This window comes from Periplaneta americana, chromosome 2 (assembly GCF_040183065.1).
Source record: "Periplaneta americana isolate PAMFEO1 chromosome 2, P.americana_PAMFEO1_priV1, whole genome shotgun sequence".
In the NCBI taxonomy this organism is placed as follows: domain Eukaryota; kingdom Metazoa; phylum Arthropoda; class Insecta; order Blattodea; family Blattidae; genus Periplaneta; species Periplaneta americana.
This window is the reverse complement of record NC_091118.1, coordinates 125,289,969-125,311,998: the sequence shown is the minus strand read 5'-3', so window position 1 is coordinate 125,311,998 and position 22,030 is coordinate 125,289,969. Positions and strand designations below refer to the sequence as shown.

Sequence of the window (22,030 nt, the reverse complement as noted above, 5' to 3'; positions counted from 1 at the left end):
CTAAATACATTATAAATAAGAAAATTAACAATCCGACTGCAATAGAAGTCTACTTTCATTATAATTTCATGTGATAACAGAGATATTACAAGATTAAATGATTTTTAATACCGTCGATAGACTTGCTTTCGTTTTAGTTCTAGATGGTTTTCGTGTAACATTTTCCTTCTTTCAACAAGATAATATGATTCGTCAAAATTTTCAACGATTCACCTCGAAACATTGCTTTTATACTTGATATATCTGTAGTATATTGTTTTATATATCTCCCAGCTTGTTTAATATATTACATATTTTGCTTCCGTTGATACGTTTCCTCTCAATTCGAAGGGATTCGTTGCGTTCTCTTATGCTTCATATTCCTGGAAATGTATTATGTTGTTTATTCATTAATTGCAATTTCAGAGCTGCGGTTTTTCTGTTTCAAAGGATTTTCAATATATCCTGTTTCTGTTTCCTGGGTAGTTCTCATAAATTGAAAATGCACACGGCGGAACGACTTTTTCATTCACTTCAATATAACTCACGTCTCGTACTTCTCTGGAGATTTTTCTGGTTCGTGAATACTCTTTGGCTTGTATTTCGAGTTATTTTCTCATGAAACACTTCGACTTCTCCTCCAATCATTTTCCTGCATTCTTAATTCTATACGACTTATTCTTTTGATCTTATCCACCTCAGGACCTTATAGTTTGCTACTGTTCCAATTCTTTCTGCGACGGTCGAATTTGATAGCATAGTGTTACCGTACTTGTCGCTGTCTTGGCAGCCCAGACGGCAAAGCGCTGGCTTACGATGACCACGGAAGCCAATTATATTCCCGGAGATGGCGAAGTTGTAGCTTACTTGTGGCGGTGAAAGTTAAGGCAATAAAGGCTGGTTCACAATAAACCGGGAACGGAAACGACGACAACGAGAACGAGAACGGAAATATTGTTAAAATAAATGTGGCCTATTTAAATGTGAGCATTCACAATTAACTATTGTATTTAAACTAACTATTAAATACATTTATTTTAACAATATTTCCGTTCTCATTGTCATTTCCGTTCCCGGTTTATTGTGAACCAGCCTTGAGTTGTTCCCGGGCTTCTCTTCTTTTTCCCTCGTCTTTTAAGCAACATTTGTCCCATTTATGACCATCCCCGTTTTGAAAAATCAGAACACCATTTATGTTTATATAGTGTCGAATCGATCGTCCGCTATGATGAATTTTCCTTGCGGTTTCTATAAAGCTTGATAGATGTTAGTAATTGTGAATTCTAGATGGCTCATATTTGTATACTTGCAAAAGGGAGATTGAAATCGTTAACGTTCTTCCCTTCTCCTGACGGGGATATGATGTTCAAATAGATCTATGATGTACAGCAGACCATCACCAAGGGCAGAGAAGCAGAACTGACAGAGATGGGTGGAAGCATGGGGAAACCATTGGTTCCCCTTCCACAGTCCACGGGCGTTGAATTACATTTCGGTGATCCGTCCACAACCATGTGGAGGATTGAAGCAAACTGGTACTCACGAACAAAATGACGAAAGTACTTCCGATCACAATAATTATAACACTAAACTTAACCAACAAATTCGAATTAAATGCATTACATAGGCTATCTAATGGTATATAAATGGATACAATACGTAGGCCTATAAATTTAAGAAGAACGTTTTGAAAATATTGAAAAATGCACAATTTCTCATTTAAGTTAAATTTTTTCAAGTGATCTGATGATACTGAATAATGCTTAAACAAAACGCATTCTTGTTATAGTCTTACCAGTTTCGGAAAACTTTAGTAAAAAAAAAATGCTGAGCAAGGTAAACAGGGGTAAGCGGAACTTATAAATTTAATAGTTCAACATTGACATTGAATAACTTACTGGATTGAAATTAAAATTTGTCTCAAATTTGAACAGGTGACCATCAATACCTTACCTAACTATGGTGAAAAAGAAGAAAAATTACGTTATTAAGTTGAGATCCACGAATGCAAAACATATATGTGGGTTCATACGTTACTCTTGGTCCCAGTGCTAGGCTAGTGTAACTTTGTACTTTTCTGCAGCACAGATTAGATTATGTCTTTGGGCAAGTGGATATGAAAGAACATTACATTATGTACAGAATGAGAATTTTATATTTTGGACATTTAATACACTGCAAATATGTAAATGACAAAATGACACATAAACTAAATAAAGAGGATTCTTTCTGTTCCTAAGAACTTTTGCTTAAGATAAATTGAAAAAATCAAAAGACACTTAGAACGAGAATTTTATATTTTGGGCATTTAATGCACAGCAAATATTTAAATTACAAAATTACACATAAAGTAAATAAAAAGCATTCTTTATGTTCATAATAGTTTTTGCTTAAGACAAATTTAAACAATCAAGGGACATATAAAATCAGAATTTTTTATTTTGGGCGCGAAAATGTTTCCAGTCAAGAACATATTATGTGAATTAGCTTCTAGTAGCTTGAACATTTGGTTGTTGGCACCACTTTACAAACTCTCCTTTTTGTGTTTAATGGCATTGTTACACTTGCCTAAAATTACACTAACCCCAGTTCACCTTACTTCCTTTCAAAACACATTGCTATAAACTATCAGATTAAATATCTTATTCTTTTATTGGTATTTAGGCCTGTATAATGTGATTGTATGTAAAAAAATTACTCTTAAACCATTCCTAACATTTTTAAGAGTATAAAATTTACTTATCTTCTAGTTTAATTGAAATATATAATATTGATCTCATAGTAGAAACTAAAATAAATCTAATTTCTCGTGTGAATATAAAGGAAAATAATTTCTGTACTGTCCAAATTTCACGAGAGGATCTCTGCGAGGGGAGTATGGTCCTTGCGGGGTAAGAGGAGAGAGTAAGCCATTAACTCAGAGTTCTTGAAGGAGCAGGTGGATGGGAGTGGTGTCATTGGTTGGCTGGTACAAACAAGGCTCAGTCGATGGCCGACCGGTTCCATGTCGGGGATAGGTTATAAGAGTGGGGGAAAAACTTGCATTCCTTGCTCGGATCTTCTCGTGAAATGCGGATAGTAGTTAACTTAGCATCAATTACAACGTGCGCCAGATTCTTTATGTTAGGTTATACTGCCTTAGGAATGATATCAAATGTGCACCTGTCAATTTATAGCGAGCGTTGCTCTTATTGAAGTTCATTTTCGAAAATGCTTGTTCACATAGAGTATGTATGTAGAACCCTAGATCAATTATATGTAACAGATAACTCCTCGCTGTGTTAAAGTCGACAGCACTTTGAAGAGCAACCGCCAGGATCCGCCACCCGTCCGCCGTAAACGAACACGAGATGGCAGTACAGTCGCTAATGCAATTCAAATGGAAATTATGACGTGACTCCTTATGTAACAACCAGATGGCAGCGTAGTAAACCTGACAAAAGTTGTTAACGTCAAAGCCTATAAGGCCAACCTATCTGTTACATATATGATCTCGGGTAGAACTAAGCACAGAGCTTATACGCGCTTTGTAATTGTTTAAATACACAAGTGATCATTTTCCATTGCTCAAAATCTGGTATTTTCCGAACATCGCGATGAATTCAACCACTAGACAGTGAATGCATACACGCTCTACCGTAACATGTGAATGATCCGTGGTAATGAGGGAAGGGATGAATGACGTATTCCAGCTTGTGACGTATACTATAATTGGGGCTCAGTTTTGCATCTCCGACCAAGGGTATAGCATACGGATTTGATAGCTAAGAGAAATGCGTAGTGTAGTGGTTAGTGGAGCTAAGATTAGCAGACCGGCACAATCGGTAACAAATCTTTTTAATAACGGGTGCATAAAAAGCCTATTTGTACTAAAATTATTAGGGATGCTTATGTCCTATCCGATAAGAACCTCTCTCTCTCTCTCTCTCTATATATATATATATATATATATATATATATATATATATATATATATATACAGTGTTGTTTCCGGACGTTTAGTACCACAGATTGAAATCTGGCTAGGGCGATATAATTATGACAAAAATAAAATTCGCGACTTCCTCGGAATGAAGAACTAAAGCCGTTCGCTCTAGGTGTTAAGATTGATTTACGTCCTAGACTTCAATATTTGTATCAGAATTTAATTTATTTTGCTTAAATTCAACCGATCAAACTATTGTTTGGTAAATTTTAATGTTATATTTTCGGATACGTTATGATCTAGTGCAATATAGCGAAAGGTTGCCTATATCGTACCACTTTTCAGTCTTTGTTTAGTTATTTCAAAATGGGAAGGAATTTTAATAAAATATATTGTTAGACATTGAGACAGTACCTTTGGACACAAAATATATTCTTTTCGGAATTTTTTTATAATTGTCAATTGTTTTTAAAAGGTTTTATTTAAAACTCTACATGTGGTACGATTTATGAGCCTAGTTTCCTAAATCGTACCTAGAGGTTGCTTAAATCGTACCCATTTGTAAAATATATAATTTTCGAAGTGAGAACTATATAAAGAATAACGTAATTCATATTATATTGTTGTCATTTAATATGACATTTTATTAATACAAATTAGAAACTGAAATGTTTTAAGATACAAGAATTATTGTAATATACAAATCTAAAATATTATCAGGATTTAGTAAAACGAAAACACGAAGGGTCACTCAAGATTAAATCCTATTTAACACAAAACAAAGATACCTACTTGTCAGATTCTGTCGTTATACATGTCACAGACAAAATGAGAACGTTCTTGTGCCTTAGAAACTCTTGCACATATCTCATACACCTATTGATTGCATACAGAGGAAGGAATCATATTTTCAATAGCAGTTTCTTCACAAATAAAACAAGACCAGTCCTCTTCTTTTACATGAATATGGATCATGTTAGAAGCTTTTTTCGTTCTTTTTGACAGCTGAGTTGCTTTTTTCTTTGTTTCTTTGAAGTTCCTCTTTTCGGTTTCTTTTACTGCACTTGATTCTTATAGGGACTTGAAGTTAGCACAACAGTTTGCTGAGCACCTTTTCTCGTTCTCGTTTGAACTGAAGTCTTTGGTTTAGGGAGAACCCCGTTCCGTCAACGTTAAATATGTGCAAAGTGCCTATGAATTTCTCGTCGACTACCTTCTCCAAATGATAAAAAAACGCTTTAACAATAGCTTTATTAAACCCTTTGGAAAAAGAAGCAGATATATTTTCGGGTTGCCTAAAACTTAAATTTGGATGTCTCTTCATGAACCCATAACAGCACTTCTTTCTCGCCAATCGTATTTCTTTATTGAGCGGATTAGGAAGATGTGGGTTCGCTTCCAACACATCGGAGGCAAGCTTCCTGACGTCTGTTATAATAGGCTATGTCCACAAAGATATTCTTCAAATATCAGAATATGTTGGACCAATTTCTTTTCTATTTCCCGTGGAACAGCTGTAGCCAATTCCTCCCGTTGACACATTTGCAGGACGATTCAGACCTCTCTTTGCCTTGCCCATAAAATGTCGCTTGAAAGTCGGTTTCGGAATTTCGTACTTACGGCAACATTCATTCAATCTCACTGCTCCCGATCTAAATTAATCCAATACCTTAAGCAAAGCACTTGGTTCCGATTTTCCGTATTCTCGTTTGGCCATTATCTCTCCTGAAATTTTAAAATTTTATGCACCTAACGTTATTTGTTCACGTTGCCAAAACCGTACTGGTACGATATGAGCAACCTTTTAAAGGTACGATTTAGGAAACTAGCACTTCAAGCAAACTATTCATATTATAACTTAAACAAAGCTGTTACAGTGATTATTTTTACCTTTTTAATAATAAAAACAATCTTATATACTAGGTGTAATAAAAGACATTCATTAAACTAACTCACTATTTCAATAAAAGCTTACGGAAGAGTAACAAAATCTTATATGAGAAATCAGAACTTACTATTAAGCATGATTTAATACAGCTGTTGTCTTGAATGAAAGGTGGTAAACTGAACTAGTAACTTATCAGTTTCTATTTGTATTTCGTGAAAAATACCCCAGATTGCTCCTACATGCAATACTTTCCTCAATATTAATAGTGGTACGATTTCGGCGCCGCACCGGTACGATTTAGGCTACTTTCCCCTATATTTAATAATTCAGTCTAAAACTTATCTTGTATCTAATTCTGGACTAGAAAGCCATTACGGTATATAATATTCAAATATCTACTCAGATGGGCAGTAGCACAACGAACAACTACTCAGCACGGCCATAATGCCCATCTACAAAGAGCTAAAACTGTGCACAGAGCTAGATTCGAATATTATAATAATTTACGATGCTCGTGCAAATCTGTTTCAGTCTAAAGTCTCAAAATATATTCTCGCAACCGGACTAATACACCTTTACCCTATGGAACTCGTCATCCGCTAAATATTCGAACTGTGACGTAGGTACTCCATAACTGAACAAGTTAAATTTATATTGACAACAAGGCTGAAAGGTCGTCTATATTAGGATTTCCCTTTCTCTTTTCCCCCGCTTCAGATAGAGAGTTCACTGGTTTAGTCTGTATAGCCACGCGAAATATGGTATTACCTATTGGGAAGGCTGGCTTATGCCGACAGAGGTATTTTAATTTCTCGCCCAGGTTAACTAAATAGCGAAATATTGTTCTCACACTCTATGTATAATTTGAGTTTTCAGGAAAAACGCCAATGAGTAACAGCTGAAAACTAAAAAAAACAAGAGTCTTAGGGCCGTATTCATAGACATTTTTAGCGCGGGTTTCCTGTGGATGATCAGCGTTTTTCGTATTCATAAACCGGTGTTAGCGATAGGATATGATTTGAATTCTGTACAAGTAACCAGTGGATAGCCGGGGCTAGCTTAGTACGCTCGTAGCGCGTGCTGCGAAATGTCTATGAATAGCACCCTAAGAGTCTAAGATATTATCTTTTCTTGTATAGCTATTGTCAGAGAACAACGAAATTATTTTGCCTAGTTCTTTTTAAAATTTTAACTAATTTATTTAAAAATGATTTGTAATACTTAATAATTTCATTGCCTCTGATTGAGGTTCTAGATTATCTATCTAGTACATCTCACTTGACGATGTATGTCAGAGGAAGAACTATTGTTTGTATACATCTGAAGTCTGTTTTATGTGGTTAATTGGCGATGTATGCAATGGAAGGGGAAAGGAACTGGCCACCCTACCCTCTAGTTGACTCGTAAGTGGTGCCTCGTTGGTATCACTTATGAGATTCAGACTTGCCTTCGGACAGTTGACTAAACGACAACAAAATTCATCATAATTTGTATGAAGTATAGATAATTTAATATAAATTTCAATAATATATTTAAATAATATAAAAGGACAAATTAATCAGTAGCGCTAATAGAGTCGTGCACAACCAGTTACGAAAAATATAAATTATTTATTGTTATTGAAACCCTGGCTCTGTAGTCAGTATGCAAAGCTCTTACGTCTCGGGGAGTGTCTCAGGTTCGGTTTAACGAATATTCGAGTTGTTTCTCACTCTTTGTGGCTGGACGGCAAAGACAGACCACATTGAGCCATGCAGGGGTTCAAGAGCCCTTGAAAGGACGCGATTAGCATCGTTTAGGCCCAATATTTAATTGATAATTCTTCTCTCACTACAATCAATTAATAAATCATTGATCCATCCATTCATTCATCTACCCGTCAATTCGATTCATTCATCCACGGATTTATTGATTGATTCATTAACCGATTCATTGATTCACTGATTGGTTCATTAATTAATTAATTCATTCATTCATTCATTCATTCATTCATGTATTGCAGTTGGTATTGTCAAAAGCAAAACGTATATTCTTAGAAATTATTTATCAATGAATTAATTCATCTGCTTAGAGTAATTAAAAACATTAACAACTACTGTTTTAGAGATATGCATTTTGAGTTTAATGTGTAAACGTTGCCATATTATATATATATATATATATATATATATATATATATATATATATATATATATATATATATACTTATTTTCTCTTCTATTTAGTAAGTAATTGTAATTTATTCTCTTCTTGCATTTCCTTATACACCAGATTTCGTATTATGCATTACACTTATTTCTTTTGTTGCTACCGGTGTCCATTTCTTCACCTATATATCGACGGTGTCCAGGTAAAATGGCATTATTCAGAAACAGCTATAATTAAATGTTAGCTCATTATTGTTAGTAATTTTATATGTAAGAATGTAAACGTCAATGTCAAAAAACATATTTTCAAGTTTTGTAATTAAATTTCAATAATATATTTTTTTAATTACACACTGTAAATTTTCTTCAATTGTTACTCCGTTTGTGTACTCAGAAAATGTGTTCTGTATAGCCTGCAAAACATCATGGGCAACCCGGTTTAAATTCGAACATTAGGTCAGATGCTCTACCTTGACGAATCCTCTCTGACCGATCGAATGAGAACCGGTTTTAAGCCCTATTCTGCAGCTCTCTAATGACTAACGTATCTATAATTTAATGTACATTACGTTCAATCTGGATTATAACAGTCTTAGAGCGTTCAATTATGGGTACAACATTCAGTAAGTGAATTATATCAGGCCTGTTACTGTCCATAATCTAGATGTATTATTCATTATGATTTACAACGTAGGTTAGTCTACGGCGCTGAAATTCAGACTGTCTTCCCGGCTGTTAGGTAATGTCCTCCGCCTACACGCTGGACAGAGGCTACAGAACTAAACCTAAGAGGAGTGAATGCCATAGTCCAGGGACGGGGAACTCGTATTGTAAACAGAGCTGTCAGCATTTGAGTATAGTCAAGATCAACTTACTTAATATCCTAAGGGTGAAATCTAACCATTTTTCTCCTATTACTAGATTATGCTAGTGGATTATAGTGATTTTCTAGATGTCAGGTTGAATTTTCTTTTACTAACTTTGTTTTGAATTTCGAGTACTGACAAATACGACAACTGGCAGTTATTTTCTAACTCTTATGTTCGCAGCTATAATTTTGATTTCCAGTAAAGGAAACTGATGAAATTGAAGTATAACTAAGGTTGTGAAATCTTAACGTAATTAGTAATTATTTAGTAACAGAGGTATTAATATTAATGTCGCTATATAATTCTGTTGTATTGCATTGTGATTCCAATTCGATACTATATTCAGATAAGTGTAATTAAATAAGATACAGGCTTTACTTGGTATGAAACATGCACGTGGCTAATGGACATATTTTTTAATAAAATGCCCAAGAGAGGAAATAGCATAGTAGCGACTGAGGAATATGTAATTTAAGCATAAAATACATATTAAAATTTTTAAGTAGGGTATACTGTACATTTCAAAGTGGTATTCCGTTTTCGGAATTCGTACTAGGCCCTAATCATTTCACGTGATCAAACAAAATATATTTTTAGGTTAGGTCTCGTGAATCGTAAACTGTTTAGTCAAAGCAATGAATTTAATGTTGTCAGACAAAACACATTTTAATATTAGGTCATACTAACCTACTAATTACCGATATAATCTGCGAGAGATCAAGGAGGAAAATATTACTCTCACATTATTATTGAACCATTTAGAAAACACCTTCCAACATAAAGATGAGATCTGGTAAATAAGCAAGACATTGTTATTGTTAATAATAATAATAATAATAATATTATTATTATTATTACTATTACTATTAGAGCCTATTATTATTATTATTATTATTATTATTATTATTATTATTATTATTTTAGTACATGACATTGTGACTTTACCCTCTTTGGTGATATCTGGTATTTGTTGGCAGTACTGAAGAGACGATCAAATTAGTCTTTTAGGAACTTAGGTGATCCCCACTAAACCTACGTACAACAGCAACTGTAGCGGTAGAAGCTAAGCACTCTGATAGAGACTGTTCCCCGTCCCTGCCATAGTCAATCCAATGTGTGATCCTAAACAAACAGTATGAGATTTTCTAATGATCAAAACACAGGAGGATGGAAATAAAAAGGGAAGATTCTTAATTAGTTGGCCTATTTTTTTTCGTTTTACAGTAATCTGTAATTGAAGAATGTGATCCCAAAACGCGTCAAGTCCAGTTTTATGAAAGGACTTAGCTAGTCTTTTTATCCACCTGTCTACGGATTGGGCGAGTGTTAAAGTGACAAGCACAATAATACAAACTTTTAGACAAGGATTGGCGTCCTTTCGGGAGAAAATAGGCTTCAAATATAATTTTAAAAGATCTGAAACATAATCATCAAGGCTCGGATTTTGATGACCTAAAAGTTACTAAAATGACCGAAAAATGTCAGAAAATTATCTAGAATTCTAAAAAAAGACCTAAAAATAAACAATCCTATATATAAGAAGTAAAAATCCTACTTCTAATTAAACGCTCTCCTCGCCATTGCAATATGTGACAGTGTACATCTGAAGATTCTGGAATGTAAAGACCTGCGGTTGTCGGCGAGGATATTGTTATGCATTAAGAAGCTTCTTTCCACATCCATGCTGACCGCAGGAGCATACTTGATGAGTGACAGATCATATAATGTTAATTCTTCTTGTATCTGTGCTGTTTTAAACCTTTTTCCTGAGAGTATTTATCGTTGTGCATAAAGTTTGTATCCTTGATTTTTGTCTAACACAATTCCTTTGTTTGAAAGGTAGAGCTTAAAACAATTCAGCCGAGAGCTTCATCTCTTATTCTATTTCTCTCCTTGCTTCTGGCATCATTTAGCCTACTATCGAGAAAACCCTTTCGGATTTCGCATTTGAACGAGTCAGTCAGTACTAATTCCGCGAGGTTTTCTATATTGGGAAATTTTTGTTCGTCTTTCAAGTCTTTAGCTTAAATGACTACAAAATCACCTTAAAATTAAAAAAAAAAAAAGAAAAATACAAAAATTACCTTCAAAATTAAAAAAAAAAAAGGCCTAAGAGATTAAAACATCGAAAAATGATCAGAAATGACGTAAAAGCTCTACATTTCTGTAACAAGCAGCTCGTATCTTGGATTTATTATATTTACGGGCGTTGCAAAGGATGTAAAGAAAAAAAGATGACATGTCATCAAACTTCGCTCCCTGATAATCATATATGAAGGGTTCAGAGTCATAGTGGGCCAAGCGCCATTTATTAAAAACGGAGAAAGCAAGGGTTAAGTTAAGTGAATGCCATAGTTTAATAAGGATTGACATAGCATTTAGTTTTAATGTGTGTACTTTATATTACTTGCTATATGTTTCCATTCAATTATGGTAATAACTTCATTTTAACCTTGGTTTTCTACGGCTTTAGTAAATGGCGCTTGGACCACTTTGGTTCTGAACACTTCATATATGTATAAATCACAAAAATGGTCAAGAATAAGCGAGTTTTGGAATCACACTTTTCAATTGTAGTAAAAAGTACACAGGTCAACCAGTAAAAACATTGAAATTCAACTCAAGGCGAAAGACAGCAAAGATTCACGCATGTAAATCTCTCGCTTAAAGGCATGCGAAACTTTACCTTCTTTCATTTCACGCTCGCTGCTAAAATTGCACTGCATGAAAAGTAAATTAGCTGATTCGATGGGCAGGTGTCGGTGAAATGTTGTGGCTTGGAAGCTGTCACAAAGCTAGTGGACGCTCACCTGTGTCATGTATTTCATGTAGACATCTCTGCAACGTGCTGGTAATTTAACGCGAACTTCGCCGACAAGATCCCCTGTCTGAAAGTTGTCTGTGGTTCCAAATTGCATTAGACAGTCTCTGGGATCGTTCGGTTTGTTGTTGTCGCAGTTTGATAATGGAGTTGTATGGCAATTTACCTAACAGCAGGCCCTATTGCATTGTAGTAGCTCCTTAACAAACGATTCTGTGAAAACGGGTTGTTGAACAGACTTTAACAACCAGAAAGCATAATTTTGTTTCCTCTTCTCGGTTTCTCTTTCATATCGAAAACATTATCTCACTGTCAGTCGATATTCTAAGTAAAATTGTCTAACGAACGAAAATCAATCTTTGTAGTGAAATTTCGTTAAATTGAAACTGACATTTAAAATCATTAGAAGTACTATATGGAATTATGTACTCTGAGCGTTCGCTTCAGGTCTGGGCCGAGAGAGAGGACCGAATCACTGTCAGCTAATGTCCCACCATCTCAAGGTCACGTAATAAGCGTGTATGTGGCGCACTTTATTTCGTAGTTCCCCCGTTCATTGTGCAGTGTACAGTGTGGTAAGTATTTTACAGATGGAGTCTTGTCATGTAGTGTGCGGTATCATTAGTGTCTTGAAGATCAAGATGTGTCGTTACTTTTAGTGTTCTTTCTAATTTAATTTCAGTGTGTACATTAAATTAGATTGTTTGGCCATCGAAATGCCAACAGAAGATCCTGCTAGAACGATGAATTTTTATGTATGACATGGGCAATTGAGAGAGAGATTCGCTAGCGTTCCAGTTTCAATTAGAGAAACAGACAACTTGTTAGATTAAAGAAAACGGAGTCGCCAAACGCTACGAGTATTCCTAAGCCAAAACGAAGGGAGCTAATGTATGTATGTATGTATGTATGTATGTATGTATGTATGTATGTATGTATGTATGTATGTATGTATGTATGTATGTATGTATGTATTTATTCACACTGCAATGGGTATATACCCGGTGGCAGTGGTAACTAATTACACTCAATAATGACAATAATAAACTTATTAATTAAAAATACAATTAATGATAATACTAATAATTAATACTAATAATAATAATAATAATAATAATAATAATAATAATAATAATAATAATAATAGGGAATATCCTAAATTAAATTAAGCACTATCACTTAAAATAACATTTAAAATAAATCTAATTTGTATCTTAAATCTAAGTTCGAACTAAAACCCACGAGTATATGTTCATATCTGCACAAGTACCTTTCAACATTACACTCATTTCGCTGTCAACTCACTCACTGCACTGGAACTACGACACATTTCACTGATTCTATCCTGATTTCACTAACACTTCAAAAACATTTCACTGTTCAAATACTTTGCACTGCCACTATAACCTATACAGCTTCACTGACAGGAACACGTTTCACTTACACAGCACACTTCACTGATACGACATACTCCTTCATTGATACAACACACTTCACTGACACAACATAATTCTTCACTGATACAACACTTCAATAACAACATAGCATTTACACCCTTTAAGTACTGTGTATAATTACCGTCTATTAGTAAGGTCCTTAAGCCTATTTTTAAATACATTTTTGGTTGTTGGTAAAGCCTTTAGTAAGTCTGCAGGTAAAGCATTCCAGTCCCTGATAGTACGATTGAGAAAAGAAAACTTTCCAGTGTCCGTCCTCTGCCTTCTTTCCCTCAATTTATATGAGTGGTCGTTCCTTGAAGAGTAATTTGGCGGCTGCAACCTATTTTTTATTTCTTTCCAGGCAGGCTCACCTCTGTATGTTTTGAACAGTGCGCATAATCGAAAAAACCTCGATGAAAATGGTGAATCAATTGAACGTTCTCTAACGAAATCTGCATGTCGTGTTTAAAATATAGCTTGTGTTTAAAGAATTTCAACCCACAAGTACATTAATCATTTCAGACGAAACCATACAGAGCGGTTAATAATCCAAGAATTTCGGCCTCGTGACGTAAGTCGAGTGAATTCATGGACTTAATAATTATTCTTAACAGATTATTGTTGATGGTATTCTTGATACACATACAGTAATTTTCTCTGATGAGGCATGGTTTCGTTTACGTTGTCATGTTGCTTCAGAAAACAATAGATACTGGAACACAGATAATTCCCCAACAATTAAATAAGTTCCATTACATGAAGACAGTGAAGGCAGAAATGGTATAGTGTGCAGTAACTGCATGAAGAATACTTGTGTCCATATTAAAAAAGAGACACACTAATACTCGTACTATATTTTTAATTGTTGTCAGATGATGAGAGATAAAAAGATGCATGTATTCAACAGTAATCTTCTACAGTCTACACTGCTAATGAATTTTTGGAATTAATGAGAGTGTTGTTTGATGGCAGGATAACTTCTTGTGGTTTGTGGCCCGCACGTTACCCGGATCTAAACGTGTGTGATTCTTACTTCTGGATAACTGTAAAAAATTGATCTACGTAAATAACTCCCAGTATATATAAACTTAAGAAAAACATAAAAATTATAAGAATTACGCAAGAAGAACTTTTGAGAGTCAATTCCGATTTAATTAAGAGGAATATGTGAATTTAGGCGATACCACTTTAAAAAATTTTAACACAGGACTCACTATTATTATTATTATTATTATTATTATTATTATTATTATTATTATTATTATTATTATTATTATATTGTATAACATATGATTGTGTGTATGTTATAATTAATAAAAGTTGTATGTGTTGTACCACTCGGGATGTTACAGGTCGAAATGTCTGCCTACGTCAGCCCAAAACCGAGCCGAACATTTTGTACAATCAGGCATACGGTGCAGATTATTGCATCTGCCTGTGACCTATTCATGGTATTACATTTCTTTCTCCTTTCACGAGTATTGATTCGGGTTTCATTACTTTGTGTAAGGTTAAAATTAACTCCATGGCTCGAACAAGAGAATGTCGAAAGTTTGAAGTAAAAAGTCTTAAGATAATGTTCTTTTTTTAAATTTTGTCAATAAAAATAAAATAAAAATTTCCCTACTAGTACCTTATGAATTTTCTAGAGGTTTATGGGTCTAACAGTCTCCAGATCTAACAATTAAAGTAAGCCTTGATTTCATTTTATTATTCAAAGTTTAGAATCTGTTAAATATTGTTTTGACTACATTAAAAGTGTGGAGCTACTGGAATATTTCATGTGACATGACAACATTAATGCGGTGAAAGGCAGAGAAATTTAATATGGAGCGGACTGTGACTGGAAGAGAGGACGAATATAGCGAGTCTAGTTTTAATGAAGAGAATTCAGTTGGTTAGCTGAGCGTTCATCTCGGAGTGAGAAGTAAAACAAGAATCTGTGCTTTGACTTAGGTGAGCTGAAAATGGAGATATTCTCTTCTTTTTTAAATAACGAAGGATTGCAAATATGCTTAGGGAAATCATACGAGTTCGCTTCACAATTGCGTGCAAAACGATTAAATTTCTTTTGTAAAAAGTAATAAAAATTATTCCAGTCTTTATAAAATTCCCCCGAGATAATGATATCGGAAAAAAAAAGTGTTGTGTTCGAAGCGATAGAATTTTCCTTGTGCTATAAAAGCTATGAACTGCACTCGCATCTGCATTCCTAAGCAAACTCAAGACTCCAGATTCAATTGCATCCGTTTCATTTTTCATGTTCCGAATTTTCCAGAATTTCAATAAAATTCTCTTTTTCAAAACGTTTTGCTATGTGGCTTAATTACGTTAAGTAGCATATAACCTTTGTCTGATTTTAAATTTGGAAAATTGGATTTATTGTGTGTGATAGAGTATCCCTGACTGAGGATGTTAGTAAAATCAACAATTTTTGTTAGTGGGTTATTTTACTACGCTGTATCAACATCTCAGGTTATTTAGCGTCTCAATGAGATGCAGGTGATAATGCCGGTGAAATGAGTCCGGGGTCCAGCACCGATAATTACCCAGCAATTGCTCATATCGGGTTGAGGGAAAACCTCCGGGAAAAACCTCAACCAGGTTAACTTGTCCCGACCGGGATTCGAACCCAGGCCACCTGGTTTCGCGGCCAGACGCGCTAACCGTTACACTAATAATACAACCAGCATAATGCTGAAATCTGAGCGTACGTTAATAGAGAAAATTATAATTTCATTTTTTATTCATAAAATTTAAAATTTGCTAGCTGTTATTCGCTTTACTTCTGTCCTTGCTTGAGAGGGTCTTAGACAAAATTTCTTGCCTTTTATTCTCATACAATTACTTTGTGTAGTTCTTACATGTGTGACTATGTTCTAGTGTTGTATGAAGATTATAGGCATCTCAGCAGCAGAATGTCTCCTGAGATTGTATACCTATTTGATGGGGAAATGCCGGGAAAATAAAACTTGCGTTTGTACACAGTGAGTCTAGATATGAACAGTAGATATGTTTTAAAATAAGTAGATCTAAAACACTCCGGATATTATGTTGGATTGATTCCTTAAAAGTTTAATCTTCATTTCAGTATAATCCTTGATCTATAATATCAGAGTGAAATATAAACACTTTCAGTTAAAGATCTGAGGCAACAGAAATACCATTTCTGATAACATTGCGTGGAACATGACGAGACGTCCGATACGCACGTAAAATTCTAAACAATATTGACGAGGGCTGAATGAAATAAAGAGATCACGTATAGGAATCGATAGCGATATGTCGCCGATCCTACCGTGACTCATCACTTCTGCCGTAACATAATAGAATGGCTTATTGCATCAGCTGGAGGAAGACATTTCCGGCTTAGCCTACTCTTTCAACAGGATGGCGCTCCCCTACACATCTACCGAGATGATCGTCAATACCAAAGGGCCACCTTTCCAGGATGCTGGATTGGCCATGCTCGAAGTTAGGATTTTCCAATGACGCTCTGGCCTTCAAGAACGCCAGATTTAACATCCTGCTTGTGGGAATTCATTAAAAATGAGGTGTAACTTCATTGCTATGGCACCTGCCTACACAGAGCAATATTGATATCTGGGGATGTGCTGGAACTCACCTTGACTGCCGTCTTAACATTTGGTGTGTCACCAATATCGCTCACATCGAACACCTATAATATTCAAGTGAAATGAAATTTATTAGATACTGTTATCATGAATAAGTCGTTTTAAAAATAAGTCAGGTTTCTATTGTGTTACTCCCTCTTAAGGACAGAGGCATGGTTTGGGACTGCTTTCACATGTACGCCGCTTGGGTGGGCCCATTGTGCTATCCACGAGCTACCATGACTCCAGGAGAGAGCTATATAGCTCTACCATCAGCAACTAATGACCACACATCGCGGGGCCCAAGTTCTACAACGAACGCAAGCCCGAAATATTGGAAAGAAGCGGAGTTGATAATTAAAGAGAAGGAAGTGTGCGAATGAGTCCGAGTTCCAACGCCGTAAGTTCTTCTTAAATTGAATGAGAGAAAACGACGGAAAAAACCAAAACCAGACGACTTGTCCCAACCAGGATTTCAACCCTGGGCTGCTAGTTTCACGGTCAGACATGCTACTCGCTATTCTACATCGGTGGACATAAATCAGGTTTAGCCTATTTTTGCATCATTCTTTTTTAATGAAGTTGTATATAGGGTAAAGGTTGGTAATACTGTAATGCGAGTAATATTGCGATAGTTCTTTTTGAGAATTTATTACAATTTTACCTAGCGAGAGGAAGTTCGGTTTTTTGCATCAATGTATGAAGGGAATGTTAGTGGACAAGTTTCTGCACAAAACCGATCCTTCGTTCGGTCAGTAAAATTGTAATAAATTATCAAAAACAACTATCACAATATTACTCGTATCACAATATTAGCAACCTTTACATTAATTCATTATAAAGTTGTATTATGCAACACTCATGTTCAGTTAAATATTAATAAACATTAAGTTCATCCAAACAAAAGAGAACATACATATACAGTGTGTTCACATATACAACTATTTTGATATACGTGTATATTGAAAGTTTATTGTTTCAGTCATTGACTTTACTGTTGTGTATGTTTTAGGTGTTAACCTTTACATTATAAGTTACAAGACGTATAAACGTTTTCGTTGAACAGTGTCAACATCTTCAGATACGAACAATCAATTTTGCAATATAATTACTCTCTACATTCTCTACACATACAATACATGTTTAATGGCATACGGAGATAAAATCTGTTAAAATAATATAATTATAAACACATTAATATTCTAATATTCAAATATAGGTGCGCTAATGTCAACATTTAAAAGTGTACATATAATGTACAATAGAAATACGTTTGCAAGTCTTCACATGTGGGCTGGATTAATAATAAGATAATATTGTGAGCCTAGAAATAGGGTTAAATATAAAATTGAACTGACTATATATCATGTTGTATTATACATGTGAAGATTTGCAATTACAATGTTGTATTACATATTTTAATTCATCTTTAAATGTTGACATTAGCGCACCTATATTTGAATATTAGAATATTAATGTGTTTATAATTATATTATTTTAACAGATTTTATCCCCGTATGCCATTAAACATGTATTGTATGTGTGGAGAATGTAGAGAGTAGTGATATTGCAAAATTGATTGTTCGTATCTGAAGCTGTAGACACTGTTCAATGAAAACGTTTATACATCTTATAACTTATAATGTAAAGGATAACACCTAAAACATACACAACAGTAAAGTCAATGACTGGAACAATAAACTTTCAGTATATATACAGACTTTTCTGAAAATTTACATAAAATGAATTGCAGAATATTTTGATATAGTTTAGTCGACTGGTTATTGATTTTTCTTTGGTTATAGTTACTTCTTATTGGTAGATCTAATTATATCATGTGTTGCCGTCAAGATATTATTTTATAATTAATTCGCCAGCATTAGATTTTAAAAATAATTCGTTCTTTGAAATTATTACATCAAATGCAGTCATTATTTTCTTCGGACAAACCAAACTACGTAATCAACCTAATCAACCTAAAGAGAAATGGAACCCAAGCAAGAGTTCAGCCAGCTCCTCTTTTCTATTCTGCAGCCTGCAGACTGTAGTCCTCAACCGACCGCCAAGTAAGACCGCCAAGCCTACCCGCAGTCTCCGTGAACTCTTGCTTCAGTGTTCGTGCTCGATGCAACGAACTCTAGGCCACAGAGCCCTAGACTGCTGGCCCGCAGAGCCCACGTAGGCCTGCTTGGAGACCGCAGTAATTTCCTTCACAGTTCGTGTGAACTCCGAACCCTCTCAAAGACGACATAGCCTTCCTCTTTCTGTCCCCCTTCAACGATTGATCTATTTGCTTATATAATATTAACCATTCTTTCTGCAATTAATGCATTACAACAAAATATTCCTTTACTTTATGCATAATGTAATATATTCATGTAATTAATCTTATCCTTTACTCTTATTATTTTGAAAGTAACAGTATTGCGAAAATAAACTTTTTCATATTCGAATGAAAAGTAAAATATAGAAAAATACTCTTATTTTATGCAACTTTACGTCAATCCTTCAATACAGAGTGAACAAATAAATGAAATGACAATATTTTCTGACACTATCACCATTCATTCTCATTATTAATTGGATAATAACATATATTCATTGCTCCCAGATGTGTCGTCCATATGAGTTCCGTCGATTATCTTTTCGTCTACTCTTATTTTTCGTCTGCACTACACTGTAAGTAGCCCTAAGCTTGTATCTTTCTCCACTCCCTTTCAATCCACCTATATTATTCATCCACAAGAATTTTTCGTCCATATGATATCACGGTCATACAAAATAACAGTAGTGGTGGTGGTGGTGGTTACTGGCTTTTAAGGAATCCGGAGGTTCATTGCAGCCCTCACATAAGCCCGTCATTGGTCCGTATCCTGAGCAAGATTAATCCCGTCTCTACCATCATGTCCCACCTCCCTCAAATCCATTTTAATATTATCTTTCCATCTACGTCTCGGCCTCCCCAAAGATCTTTTACCCTCCGGTCTCCCAACTAACACTCTATATGCATTTCTGGATTCGCCCATACCTGCTACATTTCCTGGCCCATCTGAAACTTTTGGATTTAATGTTCCTAATTATGTCAGGTGAAGAATATAATGCGTGCAGCTCTGCGTTGTGTAACTTTCTCCATTCTCCTGTAATTTCATCCCTCTTAGCCCCAAATGTTTTCCTAAGAACCTTATTCTCAAACACCCTTAATCTCTGTTCCTCTCTCAAAGTGAGAATCCAAGTTTCATAGCCTTACAGAACAACCGGTAATATAACTGTGTTATAAATTCTAACTTTCAGACTTTTTGACAACAGACTAGATGACAAAAGCTTCTCAACCGAATAATAACAGGCATTTCCCATATTTATTCTGCGTTTAATTTCCTCCCGAGTGTCATTTATATTTGTTACTGTTGCTCCAAGATATTTGAATTTTTCCACCTCTTCGAAGGATAAATCTCCAATTTTTATAGTTCCATTTCGTACAATATTCTGGTCACGAGAAATAATAATAATAATAATAATAATAATAATAATAATAATAATAATAATATGGAATAATAATAAAATTATTATTATTAAGTTTATTACTATTTAATACGAGAAAAATTCGTACCGGCACCGGGAATCGAACCCAGGACCTCTCAGCTCTGCGCGCTGAGCGCTCTTTCCAACTGAGCTATGCCTCGACACGATCAACGGCGCCGGCCGAACCCATCTCGTGGATCGTGTCCCGGCATAGCTCAGTTGGAAAGAGCGCTCAGCACACAGAGCTGAGAGGTCCTGGGTTCGATTCCCGGTGCCGGTACGAATTTTTCTCGTATTAAATAGTAATAATGCGTATTGGCTACTTCATAGTAGCCGTGTAATATTCAATGAGGTGGGCGAGACCTCATACAAAATGAATATGTGATATATTATTAAGTATATTTGTCTCTTCGTCAAAAGATTTGCCTATAATTAATAATGTTCTCTTTCTCCTTGTTGTTCTATCTAATACAATTTAATTTTCTAACTTATGATCCTAAAACACAGGTTAATGTTGTTATGTTTACAACATGTTTGATATCTACCCACAATTTGTTATAGTTACCGTTGCTTCAGGATGTAAACTATCTTTTTAACAGGGAATGAGATGTTTACGTGCCCCACGGATAACTGTAGAATCGGCGTTTATTTTTCCGAAGATCTTTTTCAATGTATTCCAAAATGTCCCAATGTTTAAGTGATGTGTTCTAATGATTTTTTTGAAAACGGAAGTGTCACCCTTCCACATAATTTATTAGTACTCTGTACTCTATTTGTCTCTTAGCCATAGACATTCCAAAATGCGAGTGAAAATTTTGGAAGTAGCCGTCTTCTGCCTCTTGCTAGACGGTCTCTTGCATATATTGCCTCAATGTATCCAAAAAGATCTTGGACAGCATCTTCACAACTGTCTGCTATTTGGTCTAAATTATCTTCTACATCTTCCAATGAAACAAGAGGAAAGATCAGAAGGCGATGAAAGCCAATGCGAACGATATAATTTATGAAATGTTCAGGAAGTTCAAAATTTACTGCGTGACGCCAAATGTTTTAATGAAAAAAGGAATAGATATCCCTTTGCCATACTTTTGGAACGAAATTTGAGCGGCATTTATTGCACTAATTTAGAATTCCACTAAGGTTAAATTGTAGTTTCAATCCGAGTTTATTCCTTGTGCTGTAGTTTTCAAATGCTTTATATACTTTCATTTTTTCTAACGGAAAGTGCATATACGTAGTTTAACCGGAAAAATTTTGTCAAACACAATTCCATTGACTATGTTTGTTTAGCTGTAAAAATTGAAAAGATATTTTATTACTTACAGACATTAGACAGCTAATAAAATGGACGTAGGTCCTAATGTGGAGTGGAGTATCTGTGAACGAAAAATTTTGCTTATGTAAGTTGTTATTCGTGGTAGTGAATATTTTGCCTTATCGTTACAGTTATCTTTTATTCTTATTGCCCTCCACATCAATATCACAATTTTAATAATTTCAACGCCTTCAGTCACTGAACTTCCGCTCAAAATTATAAAATACTGAAATGTTAAAAAAAATGTCTGGGAAGAGTTCCGTAGGCGATTTAAAGATTTTGACCTGCTACGGCCCAAGTTGAATTTGTTTTGTGATCCTTACTCATCAAAGCCAGAAAATATACCAACACAGTCACAATTGACTACCTGAATTGACAAACATCACAAGTCCAAAATTTATCCAATTCGACTGTTTACTTAACAAGTTGTGTTTTACATAGGCTACCATTCTATAACAAAAAATAACCTAAGTCCGACTCTAAACCTGTGTTTTTGGATCATACAAATATTTAT

At 34.9% G+C, this 22,030-nt stretch overlaps 1 protein-coding gene and 1 non-coding gene across 2 annotated transcripts in view; both read left to right on the top strand.

The window, feature by feature from the left end:
* LOC138694561 (uncharacterized) overlaps positions 1-22,030 on the top strand; it is a 613,293-nt gene that overhangs the window by 327,332 nt on the left and 263,931 nt on the right. The window lies entirely within an intron of this gene.
* On the top strand, positions 20,406-20,481 carry TRNAC-ACA (transfer RNA cysteine (anticodon ACA)). Its single transcript has one exon. It is a non-coding gene; the product is annotated as a tRNA-Cys (tRNA).